At 39.1% G+C, this 7,345-nt stretch overlaps 1 protein-coding gene across 4 annotated transcripts in view; it reads left to right on the forward strand.

The window, feature by feature from the left end:
* The window catches only part of SECISBP2 (SECIS binding protein 2), a 189,891-nt gene that overhangs the window by 172,831 nt on the left and 9,715 nt on the right, over window positions 1-7,345 (forward strand). The window lies entirely within an intron of this gene.

The raw sequence follows: 7,345 nt of genomic DNA on the forward strand, positions 1-7,345 counted from the left end.
AAAAGTTCAACAACAGCAAGTAACTACTTTACAGCCTGTGCTCTAGAGCTCTCTTCAGATCCAGGCTGAACAATCAAACCAAAAGCCTACAGGAACTTCTGATCATTCATCGCTTCATCTGCCACCTCCAGCTAACCGTATCGGAAGGTTACAACTACTTGCCGCAAATTCCAAGTACAGCAAAAGAAGGTTCTGTGAAAAAGGCTACAAAGGTTCTACTAATCACAGAAAACTGCCAGAAGAGGACCAAATATTTCTTTAACTATGTTCAGGCCTAAAGTCAAAACAACTTATTGAAAACAAAATAGCTGTTGAGTTTTCCTCTTGCAGCTGAATCTTGCTCCAAGATCCTCCAGCTGAGAAATTTCAATCTGAAAATCCTCTTTTAAAAAGTGACATTTTCATAACTGTTAGAAGGATATGCAATCAGTCAATTCAGTGCCCAAGTGACTTCTGAATTTTCTGGTCCGAAGCACTACAGACAGGCTGAGCAAAACTACAAACTGACCAAACTTCCTGTAAGGAGGCTGGAAGAACATACAGACAAAATCCTGATGTTGCAATGCCCCATAATACACTAATGAAGTTTGTCTTCTTACCTCTGTGTTCCCAAGTGATTCTTGGTACAGGACCAAATGCCACTGCCAATTCCAGCAAAACAGCCCAAACTGAATAAAAAGCAAGCAGAGTCATCTTCAGTTCCCTTGCTCCTTGAGAATCTCCGGATAACTGCAGCAGGCAGTGTTTCTTTAGCAGAAGAAATGCAAATTCCAGGTAGTATCAGAAACCAGGTATTTCAGACTTTGAGAGCAGTGCAAAAGGATTGTTCCAGCCTGTCTTATAAGTATTTACTTTCGGCTTTCTAGATCGCTTCTTCAAGGGGACACACAGTTTCCAGGATGCTGAATGCAGACTACCCACACTCTCCACAGGCTGCAGAGCTGCTGAGAAGCGCTACTGAACGCATTCTTCAGTTTCATTGAAGAAATAAATGATGCTGCAGAGAGAGGAGGGGAGAAGAAGTAGAACAGAAAACAAACTGAGGATTGCCAAAAATAGCATATCACTGATCTTGCAGTACTTCTGCAACTGCCTACACTGATTAATTTGGATTAAGAGTGCATCTATTGGTGAAAATAAAACACCCCACACATTACATGGCAAAAAGGTAGTCAATGTAAGCAGTTGCTTCAATCTAGAATTTGTGATATGAATATTTTGAGCTGTCACTTATGTTTGATGCTCAAAATTTGACTTCAATGTACATATTATCTTACTTTAAATACTGAGTCAAAGAAAAATCACCTTCTATGATAAATAAACAAATAAAGATAAAAGAAACCAGTAGTACTAATTTCAGAAAGCAAACAACCTAAGAAGTGCAGCTTAATGCTAAATATAAACCAGCCCCATCTCCAATTCTTAGGATCTTACGAGAAGAAATGACATTTTTAGCAGTGTCTTTTTACGCACTCAGGGTGAATGGGGGTAGAAAGAAATTTAGCTAACAAAAAGCTAATGTTCTGCATACAAAAATAAAGGAGGAAAATGCTTAAATATTCAAAGTGTTCAGTAGTCACAGGGAAGTCAGTCTGTCTCCAAGCAGTTGTTCTCAAGCCCAGAAGAGCTCTGTCCTCAGTGATCACCCAAATCATTCCATTTCCAAAGACATCTTTCAGTAAGCCTTCACTTCTCCACTTTCCTGTGATCACTCCTTGGTAAAGGGTCTTGCAAGTATTTACCTTCAGTAGACTGGTGAGAGGGGAATGCATTTATCACCCACTAAATTACTGTATTTAGGTAACTGTTTGGAGTGTACACACTGTGGGTGGGAGGGTACAAAATGCAAGTTGCCCTTTGCAGCGGGGTACTGAGCATTTCAAAACCCTAAGCGCCGTTTTACAGGGCAGCACCCGAAGATGCCAGACATAAAAGCTAAGAAAAGCTGCAGTGAGAATATCTCTAGGGAGAGAGGGTGGTCTCTAGTGCCAACTTCCCTCCACAAGATAAACATCCCAGGTTTAAACAAGCAAAGGCTAAGAACCTCTGAAAACTGCAGAAAGGATTCACTGTGAACCTAGAAATAACACGATGGAGTAGAAAACATCAGAAGCTTTTACATTTGTTTTACTGAATGATTATAGAGAAGGTTAAAATAACTTTGTTCTTCCTACAAATCTTTTGCCTACTCAGAAGTAAAAATACAACTTGCTCGAGCAAAGCATTTTATTTTATTATTATCATTATTTAATTTTCAGTTTGGGTCAGATCTAACCATGGTAATGAAAAATATAAAAAAATTCGTTTTTCAAGTCACTGTAATTTCAGTTAATCTTACTAAGCTTTTTGTCATGTACCTTTCCTGTTTTACACACAGTCAAGCAACTTTGTGCTTCGCTATCCAACACATTAAGAGCATGCATGCATCGGAGTTACAGAAATACCACGCACACTGTGATGCAGATAGTTATACAGGTAAGTATTTATAGAATAAACAGCAGTTAAATGATTACTTTCAAGGCAGCCTAATAATCTTATTTTAATGGAAAGGTCAGGGGAAAAACAGCAGTTAGAAGAAACAATTCTACAGCATTATTTCTATACTATACGTTCTTTTCAAACCACAATGAAAAGTCTCAAAGCAATAATCATTTCCCTTAAACGTTTTTTTCCCCCCAAAGAGTCAGAACAAAATAGTTCAGCACCAATCCCAACAATAAATGTCAGGTAATGTTTCCAGAGTAGCCTTCTGAATTCCTGTAAATTTTCAGGGCTTAAAAAATCTTCATTATGTACAATCCTGAGTCTTCCCAAAGCCCATGGTTATACTTCTAGCCTAGGTCACCTACTTACAGAAAAGCAAAATGGCAATAAAACACATAGTATTACCTTCTGAAGACGACAAAATACCTGTCTGAGTTAGTGCTTACTCTGCTGTGAGCCAGGGAATTCCTCAAAGCAGAAATATGTCCTTTCATGTACAAGTTTGCAAGACAGAGCCTTTTCATATTATTAAGTTTGACTGAGAGGAAATTATTTGTTGATCTTAGGTAAAGTTTTGCATATTAAAAAAGGGGTGTGACAGACCACAGTGAACGCTCAGTGCCGAATCATGCAAGATGTTCTTACTCTTGTTAGTTTAAATAATGACTAAAATGCACTCAGGACCCTGTCCTTTAATTTAGCTTTCAATTTAACTACTTCTCCTCCTCTCCTCCTTCCCTGCGCTGAAAAGTATCTGGAATAACTCCTTCATTCACATCCACTAGGAAGTCACCCACCATCTACCATGAAACTGTTTTTATGTAACATAAGGGGTAGAAGGAGCAAAAAAAAGCCCATACAATGGCCTGATTTCCAAATTAGCACACCTCCATAGTGTTCATTGTCTCTCATTCGAGTTGAGTGCCTTGTATTTTTGGAAAGTTTGCCTCATAATGCTTTAGTCTTTATAACAAAATATGGGCAGCAATTGCTTGAAAACAAGAACATTTATAAATGCAAAATTTATAATGCAAAAACAAACTTGAAAAGCTTAGTTAAATAATTAAATTCTAATTAAAGTGACCGCAAGTCTACTTTTCACTTTTCAGAAAAATTGCTGAAAATTTTCTGAGATAAATTTAAATGACTTAATTTCACTTAAACATTTTGCTCTCGTTTTTAAAACAACTTCTGATTAAGTGGAGTAAAATGTTTGTACTGGTAACTGAAAACAAGGCAACTGCAGTAAAAGAAACAATTAACAGAGCTCCTCTCAGTTTGGCAGAGCACAGCTATAAACAGAGAGCCGTGAACCTTCCTGTTGACACACACAATTAGTGCAAAGGCAGAGAAAAGGGAAGAGAAAAGCTCCTGCTCTCTCAAAGGATAGAAAATTGCAACTGTTAGAAAAATTTCAGGGTAAGGACCTACTAGCAGGGAACAAACAATGTGAAATACTAACATAAATTAGGAAAGCAGAGAGTTGCTATTTTAACTGTTTCTGAGACAGAAAAACATCCATCTCATATCAGTGGGCATCAAATGAATACTTGACAGATTTACTGGAAATAAAGTATTCTGGTCCACTTTCTGAAAACAACAACAACAACAAAAACAAACAACACAAAAAACACATCACAGAACACGCTCTGCAATGGGAGAATTTGAGTAACCATTATCAGGGAAAAAGACTGCTATCTTTTCGATCCTCCACAGAGAACACAAAAGCAAAGTACACCACAGAGTTGTATGTGGAAAATACTGTCATCTGTTACAGGTGCTAATTTCAGTAACTCTTATTACTACTGCATCATTTGACTAACGAAGTAATAAAATGCAATACCAAACAACAAGAAGTCCATGCATTCTCCCTAGCCAACACTGCAAAGCCACACTTCAGCGTGCAACCAATGCTTGGGATACCTGCACAATCCACATGAATTTTGGAACTTCCAAGACAGGAAATGCCCAATGTAGTAACCCTGATTTTGAATTTTTCCTTTTTTTTCTTTAATAAATACTTAGTTATGTTGTGCAATGCCTAAATTCTAATCAGTATTACTCAAAGTGCTAGGTGGATCTTTTATTTTCTTGACAAAGCCACAGACTGTATGGCAATGGGCAGAGGCACTAACAACACCAGCAAGACAGTTGGGAGCTCAAGATAGTTAGCAACACCATACCTACTCTGCCTGCAAAATGGGCACAGGCTCCCTGGTCTACTCACAGCTGTGCCAACACACCAAGTGCCCACAACATTTTACCCTAACTTCGTACAGCCCTGCACTCTCACTCAGGCCATCTTTTCTTGCCGTGCCATATTCTGTGCTTGTGCTCCCACCACTGCCTCCCAGGCGAGGTTCTCAGACCCTAATAAAGGATGAAAACGGCAATGTTGTAAGTTGCACCCAGTTATATTAACATAGGTGATGCAAGCCTTGGTGAGACTTGCAAGACAAATGACCACCTAACTCTGGCAAGGAAGAAGACCTTCTCATTTACAGTTCTCTGCCTCTCATCAAATTACTTCAACATCTCCTACAGCCCAGGCAAGGCAAAGGAGGAGTGGGCTTCCCATTAAGCAACGGCTGACAACCAGGCATCCCTAACCCACCAAAGCAAAACACACACAACTGTCCTGGACGACTTATCCCACTATTGTTAAGATGATGAATACAGAAATTTAATTATGTATTAGCAAAAGTTGTATGCTACTATGAGAAGGGATATATGAAATTCAATACAGGGAGACAAGCAAATTTACAAGCAATCTGCTTCTTCTGGCAAAAACCAGGGGTTAAACAAATCATCTGTCATGAGAGCATAAATTTTAAGTTCTCCCAAAATAATCCTCTTCAAAGGATTTAGAAAGCCTTAACAGAATACAGATCTTCTTCAATACTTACTGATGCCCACTTGATAACAATTTTTCAGGCTCCATACAAGAAAAAACAAACCACAGAACTATCAATGTGAGAATTCACTTAAACCTGATTTTTTTTTTTCAATTTGCTTAGTTATTTATTCCAAAAATAGAATGAAAAGTGAGCACTCTTGCATATCAAGCAATCAAAGAGATAGAAACATACAATTTACCTTTGACAACTGAGTTTTATTTACATAGTTCATTTATTTTAGACTGGTAAGGACAGGCTAGAAATATCCCTTGCTTTAGTTCTCATCCTTTCACAACTTCAAGCACAGTGCCATTTTTAAACTGCGTAACAGAAAACATCATTTCTACACTCTTTTCTTTTTTTCTTTATTATACAATATGTATAAACGCACTTTTTGCTGAGGTGACTTAAAATCTCAAATAATCCAGAGTCCCTTTATGGGTAATATAAATGTAGAGAAACTGAATTATTTACTTTTCAAACTCTGTTTTTAAAAATACCTTATAAATACTAGGCCTTATCCAGCTTCACCTTGAAAGTCTCAGGGATGGGGCATCAACCACATATCAATGGGTTTGTTCCATGTTTCAGGTTTGTTCCAGTGCCTCACCAACTCTCCGTAAAAGATTTTTTCCTCATACCTAACCCTGATCTATCACCACATATATACTAAAGAGTTTGTCCCCTTCTTTTCTGTAGCTCCCTGTTAGATACTGAAAGGCCGCTATCAGGTCACCTCGGAACCTTCTCAGCCTGCCTTCATAGGAGAGGTGTTCTATTCTGTGGATCATTTTTGTGGCCCTCCTCTGGATGTACTCCAACAGGTCTGCATCTCTTCTGTACTGAGGACTCCACAGTACTCCACGTGAGGCCTCACCAGCGTGGAGCAGAGGGGCAGGATCACCTTCTTTAAACTACTGGCCAAAATTCTTTTGATGCAGTCCACAATACAGTGGGCTTTCTTGGGGGAGGGGAGAAGGGCCTCCTGGACTTTCCTTTTCTGGTTAAAAGCCTTTCTTGTTCTTTTTGCCATCTTTGCCAAGTTCAGTTCAAACTGGGCCTTGGCTTTTTTGACCCATCCCTACCCAGCCTAGCAGCTTCCTTATACTCTTCCCACAGCACCTTCCCATTTCCACTGCCCGTGTATTTTCTTCTTGTTCTTCAGTTTGACCAGCATGTCCTGGTTCACTCATGCCAGTCTCTTCCCTTTCCTTTCTGACTTGCTACACACCTGACAATGGAGAGCTCTTATGCCCTGAGGAAAGCTTCCTTAAGCATGTGCCAGCTCTGCTTCACACCTTAGTTTCTCAGGCTGTTTAGCTGACTAATGCCCTGAAGAACTAGAATTTAGCTTTCCTAAAGTTCAGCTTCCTAATTTTACTCTTCATCTATCTTATACCCCTCTGAAACATGAACTCAACCACAGCACAGTCAAGAGAAGTGATCCTTCCCCTTTCCTGCACAATGCCAGGGCAATAAGCAATGGGCACAAACTGAAACAATAAAGGTTCCCTCTGAACATCAGAAAACACATTTTTACTGTGCAGTGGCACAGGTTGTCCAGAGGCTGTTAGAGTCTCCTCCCTGGAGATCTTCAAAAGCTACCTGGACATGGTCCTGGAAAACTACTTTTGGCAGTGCTGCTTGAGCAGGGACATTAGGCCAAGCTGGTTCCAGAAGTCTCTTCCAATTCAATAATTCCATAAAGTCAAGCAGAATATTTTCCTTATTCTGCATGATAAATACACAATTAAGATGTATTCAGGAAACTAATTATTGAGTTTAAAGCAGGGAATATCTACAATCTTTAGTGGAGTACCTGAGTCCTTTTGTTTAGAACCTACATTCCTGATCTTTTCTTAACTACTAAGCCAAGCAAAACAAAACAGGGAAAAACAAAAACCCAGAAAGACACAAGAAGACAAAAGGCAAGGATTACAACAAGACAAACTAAAATGTCAGGG

Source organism: Meleagris gallopavo, chromosome Z, assembly GCF_000146605.3.
Source record: "Meleagris gallopavo isolate NT-WF06-2002-E0010 breed Aviagen turkey brand Nicholas breeding stock chromosome Z, Turkey_5.1, whole genome shotgun sequence".
Classification (NCBI taxonomy): domain Eukaryota; kingdom Metazoa; phylum Chordata; class Aves; order Galliformes; family Phasianidae; genus Meleagris; species Meleagris gallopavo.